General features: G+C 44.5%; 1 pseudogene; it reads right to left on the reverse strand.

Moving 5' to 3' along the window:
* Positions 1 to 1,565: 1,565 nt before the first annotated feature.
* On the reverse strand, positions 1,566 to 7,625 carry LOC129828510 (regulator of G-protein signaling 9-like; annotated as a pseudogene).
* Between the last annotated feature and the right edge of the window lie 550 nt (positions 7,626 to 8,175).

An 8,175-nucleotide genomic window follows, 5' to 3' on the forward strand; every position in this document is an offset into this window, starting at 1 on the left:
AAAGAGTGATCAGTTTGGTTAAAGTAAGGATTAACGGTAAGGGTTCAGGTGTGGCCATGTGCCTCCGTGTGTGGGTGGATGTACGTATGTATGTGTGTGTGAGAGAGTGTGTGTGTCTGTATCTGTGTGCATTAACAGGGTTGGGGAGTAACCGATTACATCAGTTGCATGTAATCTGTTTACAAAAAAACTAACTGTAATCAGTTATGTTTCCAGCTAAAATATTGTAATCAGGTTACAGATACTTTTGAAAAACTAGATTACTTTTAAAATAAAAATACATTGACACCTTTCTGTTTTCTCAATGACATTCTATTCAGCATTGAACACATTTTCTACTTTCAGATAGTTCCACCTGAGCGAGTCTGACAAGTCAGAGACCACTATGATGACACACGTCTTCTAACGCTTCTGAAGTGGAAAGTAATCCCAAAGTAACTACGTAATTAGATTACATTACTGAGTTTGAGTAATCCAAATCTTACGTTACTGATTTTGGACAGGTAACTAGTAACTGTAACGGATTATACTTTGGAAATGTCAGCATTAATGTAAGTGTGTGTGTGTGTGTGCGCACGTTAATGTGTGTGTGTGTTACCCGGCCCCCTCATAAGGTGTTAGACTTTCCCAGGGACAGATGATCTCCTTCACCTGCCCTCCCTCCCCTCCTCTTCTCGATGCCCCCCCCCCCCACCCACCCACCCACCCACCCACTCTCCTCCTCATCCCCGGAGTCAACGGGGTAGATACTACACTCTGGCGGGATGTCCACCTTGATCTGGAAAAAACTGAAGGAAAGTGGAGAGGAAAGAGATGAGAGACTGAAAGGATGAGGATCTATAAAGGTGTGTGGGAGCTTACTCTCCTGTGACTCACTTGGCAATGCGCCTGGGCGGGGCTTGGCTGGGCTGCTCCATGTTGATAGGCTGAACGCAGCTGCTGGTCCCGGCTGGGGCAGGACATTTTGGCGTAAGGCTGGCGAATATTGCGGAGGTAGTACAGCCCCCTCTCAACAGACGGCCCAATGAGAGAGACATACGTAAACGAGAAGAGACAGCAGTCCCCCGGCTCTCAATGTTGGCCTCTCCCCCTCCACCCCACCTCCTCCCCTTCCACCCCACCTCCTCCCCTTCCCTCCCACCTACGTTCTGAGGCGAGGGTGCTATCTATGGTTACGTTGATGGGTGAAGAGCAGGCGGGGGTGTTGGGGAGACAGAGGGGGAAAGGGGGTGAGGTGGGGGAAGAAGGGGGGTCAGAGTAGACCGCCAGGTGGGGTATGGGTGCCGTGAAGTGACACAACTGTAGGGGTTAAAGGTCAGAGGTCAGACATAGGGTCAAGGGGGAAAGATCACTGAGAGGTCATACTAATATACCACACACAGGGATAAAAATTATGGGTAAACAATGAACACATATAAATTAAGGCAGCATGATCTGGTCTGGCCCTCTGACAGAAATTACTGTGAGTTATCTGTGAGTTCTGTTATGGCATTATGGACTAATGGACAGAGATGGGCACAGTGACTGGATGACACAGTGAAGATGAGATGACAGACAGACATGTGCTGGATATAGACTCTTAATTGGATGGATGGTGCAGAAATGTAAGTTACAATAATGACATACAACATAGAGTATGTGTCATTCCACAAATAGGGCGCCTTTAGGGTAGTGTAATTGTTTCCCCATCTCAAGAGGTCAAATTAAGAAGAATGACTATAAAAGTGAAAATTGACACAGTTGACCGTGCCAGGGTTGTCGATTTCATCTTAAATCATCCATAACTCCCCTTGTGACAGTGTGTAACTGAAAGTCATCAGAAGTTTGTTGTGGGGAGGAGCAATTAAATGCAAGCTTAAAGGTCCTATGCAGCCATTTTAACTCATTATCAAATCACTCTTATTATGGTGGTGATTTGACAAAATTACAATCATGGTCTTGAATTGGACTCGCATTTTTCTGGTCTTGGTCTTGACTCGGTCTCGCTGCCCATCCAGTCTTGGTCTTGAATCGTTCTCGCTTTAAGTGGTCTCGAACACAACACTGCTATATATACAAAAGTATGTGGACAGCCCTTCAAATGAGTAGATTCGGCAATTTCAGCCACACCCGTTGGTGACAGGTGTACAAAACCGAGCACACAGCCATGCAATCTCCATAGACAAACAATGGCAGTAGAATGGCCTTACTGAAGAGCTTAGTGAATTTCAAAGTGACAGCGTCATAGGATGCCACCTTTCCAACAAGTCAGTTTGTCAAAATTGTTGAATTGAACTGTAAGTTCTGTTATTGTGACGTGGAAACATCTAGGAGCAACAACGGCTGAGCCGCGAAGTGGTAGGCCACACAAGTTCATAGAACGGGACTGCCGAGTGCTGAGGCACGTAAAAATAATCACTCACTATCGAGTTCCAAACTGCCTCTGGAAGCAACGTCAGAACAAGAACTGTTCGTCGGGAAATGGGTTTCCATGGCCGAGCAGCCGCACATAAGCCTAAGATCACCATGCGCAATGCCAAGCGTCGGCTGGAGTGGTGTAAAGCTCGCCGCCATTAGACTCTGGAGCAGTGGAAACAGGTTCTCTGGAGTGATGAATCACACTTCACCATCTGGTAGTCCGACGAACAAATTTGGGTTTGGCGGATGCCAGGAGAACGCTATCTGCCCCAATGCCAAATGTACAGTTTGGTGGATGAGGAATAATGGTCTGGGGCTGTTTTTCATGGTTCAGGCTAGGCCCCATAGTTCCAGTGAAGAGAAATCGTAATGCTACAGCATACAATGACATTCTAGATAATTCAGTTTGGGGAAGGCACTTTCCTGTTTCAGCATGACAATGCCCCAGTGCACAAAGTGAGGTCCAAGCAGAAATGGTTTGTTGAGATCGGTGTGGAAGAACTTGACTGGCCTGCACAGAGCCCTGACCTCAACCCCATCGAACACCTTTGGGATGAATTGGAACGCAGACTGCGATTCAGGCCACTTTAGGTCATGCAGTGTAAGTTAGAGCGTAGATGTATGTGATCCAACTGTTAAATTGAATGTTTTATCAAAATGTACACACATAATGTATGAGGGACATAAAAGGCACTCTATTGGTGGAACGACACAGATATGTCCCTATAGGTAGAACATGCTGATGACTGAAAGACAGGTGAGAGAAAATGAGATACAGGTGAGACAGGTGATACTGTTCAGTGAGTGAAGCATACCATCAAGACTAAACCACTAAATAACTTCAACATGTAATGGTTTTAAACCCTTGTGTCGGTAGTATTGCTTTCTAATGACAGTTAGACTGATAGACATAACTGCTCTTCTAGCTGTTTTGTCTGATGTATGTATGCTACACTGGCCATGGCAGCACACAGTTAATAGAAATTAAAAATAGTACATTTAATTTCAAATGCTCACTATTTGTCAACTTTGCTGTACTCCAAACTATATGTACAGGTAGCAACTACATTGCTTAGCTTTCAGCTGGTGTGTATCCTGTGTGTGCTTGTGTTTGTGCTTATAGAAGTGTGTGTATTCATGTCTATGCTTGTTAGTGTGTCTATGGTCTATTTCTTGGACGGGGGCACCTCCTTGCCCTTGTTCCTGAGTTTGCTCATGACCTGTGTGATGTCCACAGGGCCACTGGTGGCCATCCTGGCTCTCTCCTCCTGCTCCAGCTGGCGGACGATGATGGGACTGATGCTGGGTCAACGCTTCCTCGCATTGGCCTCCAACTGGGACACACTGGAAAAGGGATGGGGGGAGAGAGTTGAGGAGGGGGAGAGAGAGTTATACATGTCCTTACAATTACAAACTAATTATATCTTTGAGAGAGAGGGGAAAGAGGTGTTGAGGGAGATACCGTAAAACTTAAATTAATAGCCTGTGAGTTTATTTGCTTAAATCACTGAACACAACACATGCCTAGAGGCAGTCTTCTATTTGAGACAGATATCTATTTCCTTATTGCACACAGTTTTTTCTCATTTGCAAATGTAATTGTTTAATTCCAGCATTTTAATCAATTTCTTCATTTACTGCACTAATGTGTTATCGTTTACACACTGTCACATTTCCTTTGTCTTAGTATGCCTCAAATAAAAAAGTATAACTTTTCCTTGACAGAATAATTATTCTCATCTTTGACTGTGTATTTTCGACAGTTATTACTTTTCGCCACTAGAGGGTGATCGGCCAATTTCTGGGGTAAGGAATCCCAAAGCTGTTGACTGTTTTTGTTCTTTCCAGTTAGCTAGCAGATCTCAGCTGTTAGCAGCTAATGGCTAGCAGTTTCTTACTGGCAATAAAAACAGATGTTTACATATTTGTCATTACTGAATTATTTAATGTAACAAATGAAACATTAAGCCTCATGAACAATTCATGGTAATTCATGGAAACCTCAAACAATTCATTTAGACCCGACGTTTATTTGAAACAGGTGTTTATTTGCTGAAACATGTGCCGTTGCCCGGCTATTAAAAGGGACAGGCGGCTATTTGAGACTCAGCTTTTAATTGAAGTTTTACAGTAATCACACCAGTGCAGACAATATGTTCCACTGATCTGACCACACTCTCACACACACACACAGCACTGACCTAAACATGTGTTGGTCAGGACAGATGGCCCTCTTCTGAGTGTCCTTAAACACTAGAGACTTCAGGAACCGCCGAAAGAGTCCTATAACACAAACACACTTAGATACCTCCTGTACGAGTATTGAAAGTTTTACTCCAAAATAAGTTAGTCAGGAATGTTACATCATGGCAGCCATTTTGTGTATGATTTTCCAGTTACAGCAGACAGAGGGCCTGTAGTATTAGTGTGGTGAAACTGACCTTCTTCATCAGCATGAAGATGTGTGTCTGAGCTGCATCCAGTACGTATCTGTGAGGGTGTTTCAACCCTTTAACTGTCACCTCCATGGTCTTGCCATCAATGTTGATCCACCGGGGGGCGCCACGCGTCAAGAAAGTCCTAACCAGAGACATGGTTAATGTGTGTGTGTGTGCTGGTATTACGGTTGCTGTCCTAGGTTCGCCACTGAGCAAACATGTCTATAATAGATATAAATACTGTTCAGATAACGTATTCATGTCTCAAAAAAGGAGTATATACTGTATATTTGGCCTGACGAAGTGGTTATATGCGCTGACTGAATGGAAGTTGATACGTTTTTTTACTCCGCTGGTCTCAGCTGGTCTCGGGAAGAAATTACGAGCCCTCACTGTCCGAGACCGAGTCAAGACCGAGTCCAAATGTATCCGACACGGAGACAAGACCGAGACACTCAATATGTGGTCTCGAAACCTGACTCAAGACCAGTCTCGAGTACTACAACACTGCTCTGTTGTTTGTTCATCCTGTCTGCAAACTAAACCTATGGGGCGATTAAACTTGTACTTGAACTTGCGTTACACGTAGACAGATATATTATCAGAAACACTATTCCTGTACTGCGACTGCTAACAGGTGAATGTATCGATTTATTGACAGGTGAGAACCTGGCGTTCTGGGAGGTATGTGAGGATCTGAAGTGGGGAATAGCCGCTACCATGAACGACAAGGCCCAGCAGGTCTACAAGTAAGAGAACCACAACCCCACACACACTTGGGACTGAACTGTTACCTCCTCTGTGTTTGGGTCTACCATATGTAGTCCATTGCACTGACGGTCCCTGGCTACGGACAGACAGACAAAACATTAAGTAATGTGCACGGTATGATTCGATATGATTTGAGGTCATGTTGTTTTCGTTTGTGATTGATATCAGACAGAGGAATAAGCTAGGCCCCCAACCCCACTGCCCCCCCATAAGACTACCCAGGATGCATCACTCTCTACCCATGATGCTTCGTTAGTAGCCTGTCTGTCCAGTCGTGAAAGGCCAGAGCTCCTCCCTGCAGAGACACACATCATCTCACCTGGAGATACACTGCTCAAAAAAATAAAGGGAACACTTAAACAACACAATGTAACTCCAAGTCAATCACACTTCTGTGAAATCAAACTGTCCACTTAGGAAGCAACACTGATTGACAATACATTTCACATGCTGTTGTGCAAATGGAATAGACAAAAAGTGGAAATTATAGGCAATTAGCAAGACACCCCCCAATAAAGGACTGGTTCTGCAGGTGGTGACCATAGACCACTTCTCAGTTCCTATGCTTCCTGGCTGATATTTTGGTCACTTTTGAATGCTGGCGGTGCTTTCACTCTAGTGGTAGCATGAGACGGAGTCTACAACCCACACAAGTGGCTCAGGTAGTGCAGCTCATCCAGGATGGCACATCAATGCGAGCTGTGGCAAGAAGGTTTGCTGTGTCTGTCAGCGTAGTGTCCAGAGCATGGAGGCGCTACCAGGAGACAGGCCAGTACATCAGGAGACGTGGAGGAGGCCGTAGGAGGGCAACAACCCAGCAGCAGGACCGCTACCTCCGCCTTTGTGCAAGGAGGGGCACTGCCAGAGCCCTGCAAAATGACCTCCAGCAGGCCACAAATGTGCATGTGTCAACCTTTATGGCGCTGATAAATGGCGCTGATAAAGCGCTGATAAAGATAGCACCTTTACAGACGGTCCCTATCGCGCATTCACATTCTCTCAAGAGGCTGAATGAAATAAATCATATTTCTCCACACCTGTTCCTGAGTCAAAATGTACATTTGGTGTATCATTTTACTGCAAGAAATGCTTAATTCTGCAGTAGTTAATAATACATTAGGCTATGAGAGAGGTTATAGAACTACAGCCAGCTTCCAGAATTCAGTTACTATTCCATTTAACCCATCTGAACACCACATTTCCCTTGACGTGCCCCGTCTTGTGACTGTCGAATTTGTATAGCACCTCACAATCATCACACATAATATCTTTCGTAAACATTAGGCTACTGTACTGGCCCTCCCTTTTCTTTATTTTCAGCTCTCCATTTCAAAGCTTTTTTCTTATTGAATTAAACTCCGACATTGTCCTTTTTGCCTCAGTGGATCAACGTTAACTTATTCTGCCCAAGTTCCCAAAAGCATTTGGCAATTGGCGTGTATTTGGTGCACTACAGTTAGGACGTAAAGCTTAGGCTTACAAACTAACGTCAGATAAAAAAAATCATTAAAGAAAAACCTCAATGTAGCCTATAGATATGAATTGCAAAATAATTATATATTTATGACATTTTTAAGCATTGTTTTCTCTTTATACAACCCGCCCTTAATCCAAACAATATTTCATGACCCTAAACCCGCAGATATAACCGCGGCGACATTGGGTTATGAGTCAACCCACACATCACTAGTGTGTGTGTCTCACCGGAGGTCTGTGTACCACCCAGTAGGCTCTCTCCTGGCAGTCAAACACCACGCGATCCGGCTTTTTCCTCTCCTTCCCCGCCCTGTACACAGACACAGATAAAACAGTCAAATTTTCCAAGTACACAGTCTGTCTGTGGATGAATGTATGACAGTGTAGTCTATTTCTGCCAGACTAGCCTGTACTGTTCTTTAGCCTGCATCACTTGTGAAGACTGTTATACTGCACCTGAAGACAACAGACGTGTGTTACTACATCCACATTAGACAGACGTATGTGCCTGCATGCACGTGTGAATGTCTCTCACCTGTTCATACAGCACCAGTACTCCTTTCTTGCAGATGTTTCTCTTAGCCAGGTGTATGGCTGAGAAATAAACATGATTTTAATTTTATTTTGTCATTTTTTTTCTTGAACTTATTTGTCCACACTGTAGATGACCTAACAATAAAGAAAACTTTAACTCTGTTTGTCTTGTTCTGTGTGCATCTCCCCATAGTCTGTGTCCTCTACAGGCCACTGCTGGGCTGGCCAGAAGTATGGTGTCTGAGAAAAGACAAAAAGCACAGAGGTTTGGCATAGAGTTAGGCGTAAGGGGTTGGTTAAGCTTAAGATTCATGAGGTGTTGACATTGTTACCTGAAAGCGGTAGAGAGACGCGTCTGGTTTGATGACTAGTCGCTTATGATCCTGGAGGGGGTAGATGTACCCAAACGCCACCAACATGGTGCCCAGAGCCTATGCCTCCACACAGAAAAGGGGTGGGTGTTCAGGAACCATAATACTAGACAGCTCTGTGTGTGTGTGTGTGTGTGTGTGCGTGCGTGCGTGTGTGCGTCTCCACCGGATGTGTACCAAACTCACTA

Source organism: Salvelinus fontinalis, chromosome 30, assembly GCF_029448725.1.
Source record: "Salvelinus fontinalis isolate EN_2023a chromosome 30, ASM2944872v1, whole genome shotgun sequence".
NCBI classification, from domain to species: domain Eukaryota; kingdom Metazoa; phylum Chordata; class Actinopteri; order Salmoniformes; family Salmonidae; genus Salvelinus; species Salvelinus fontinalis.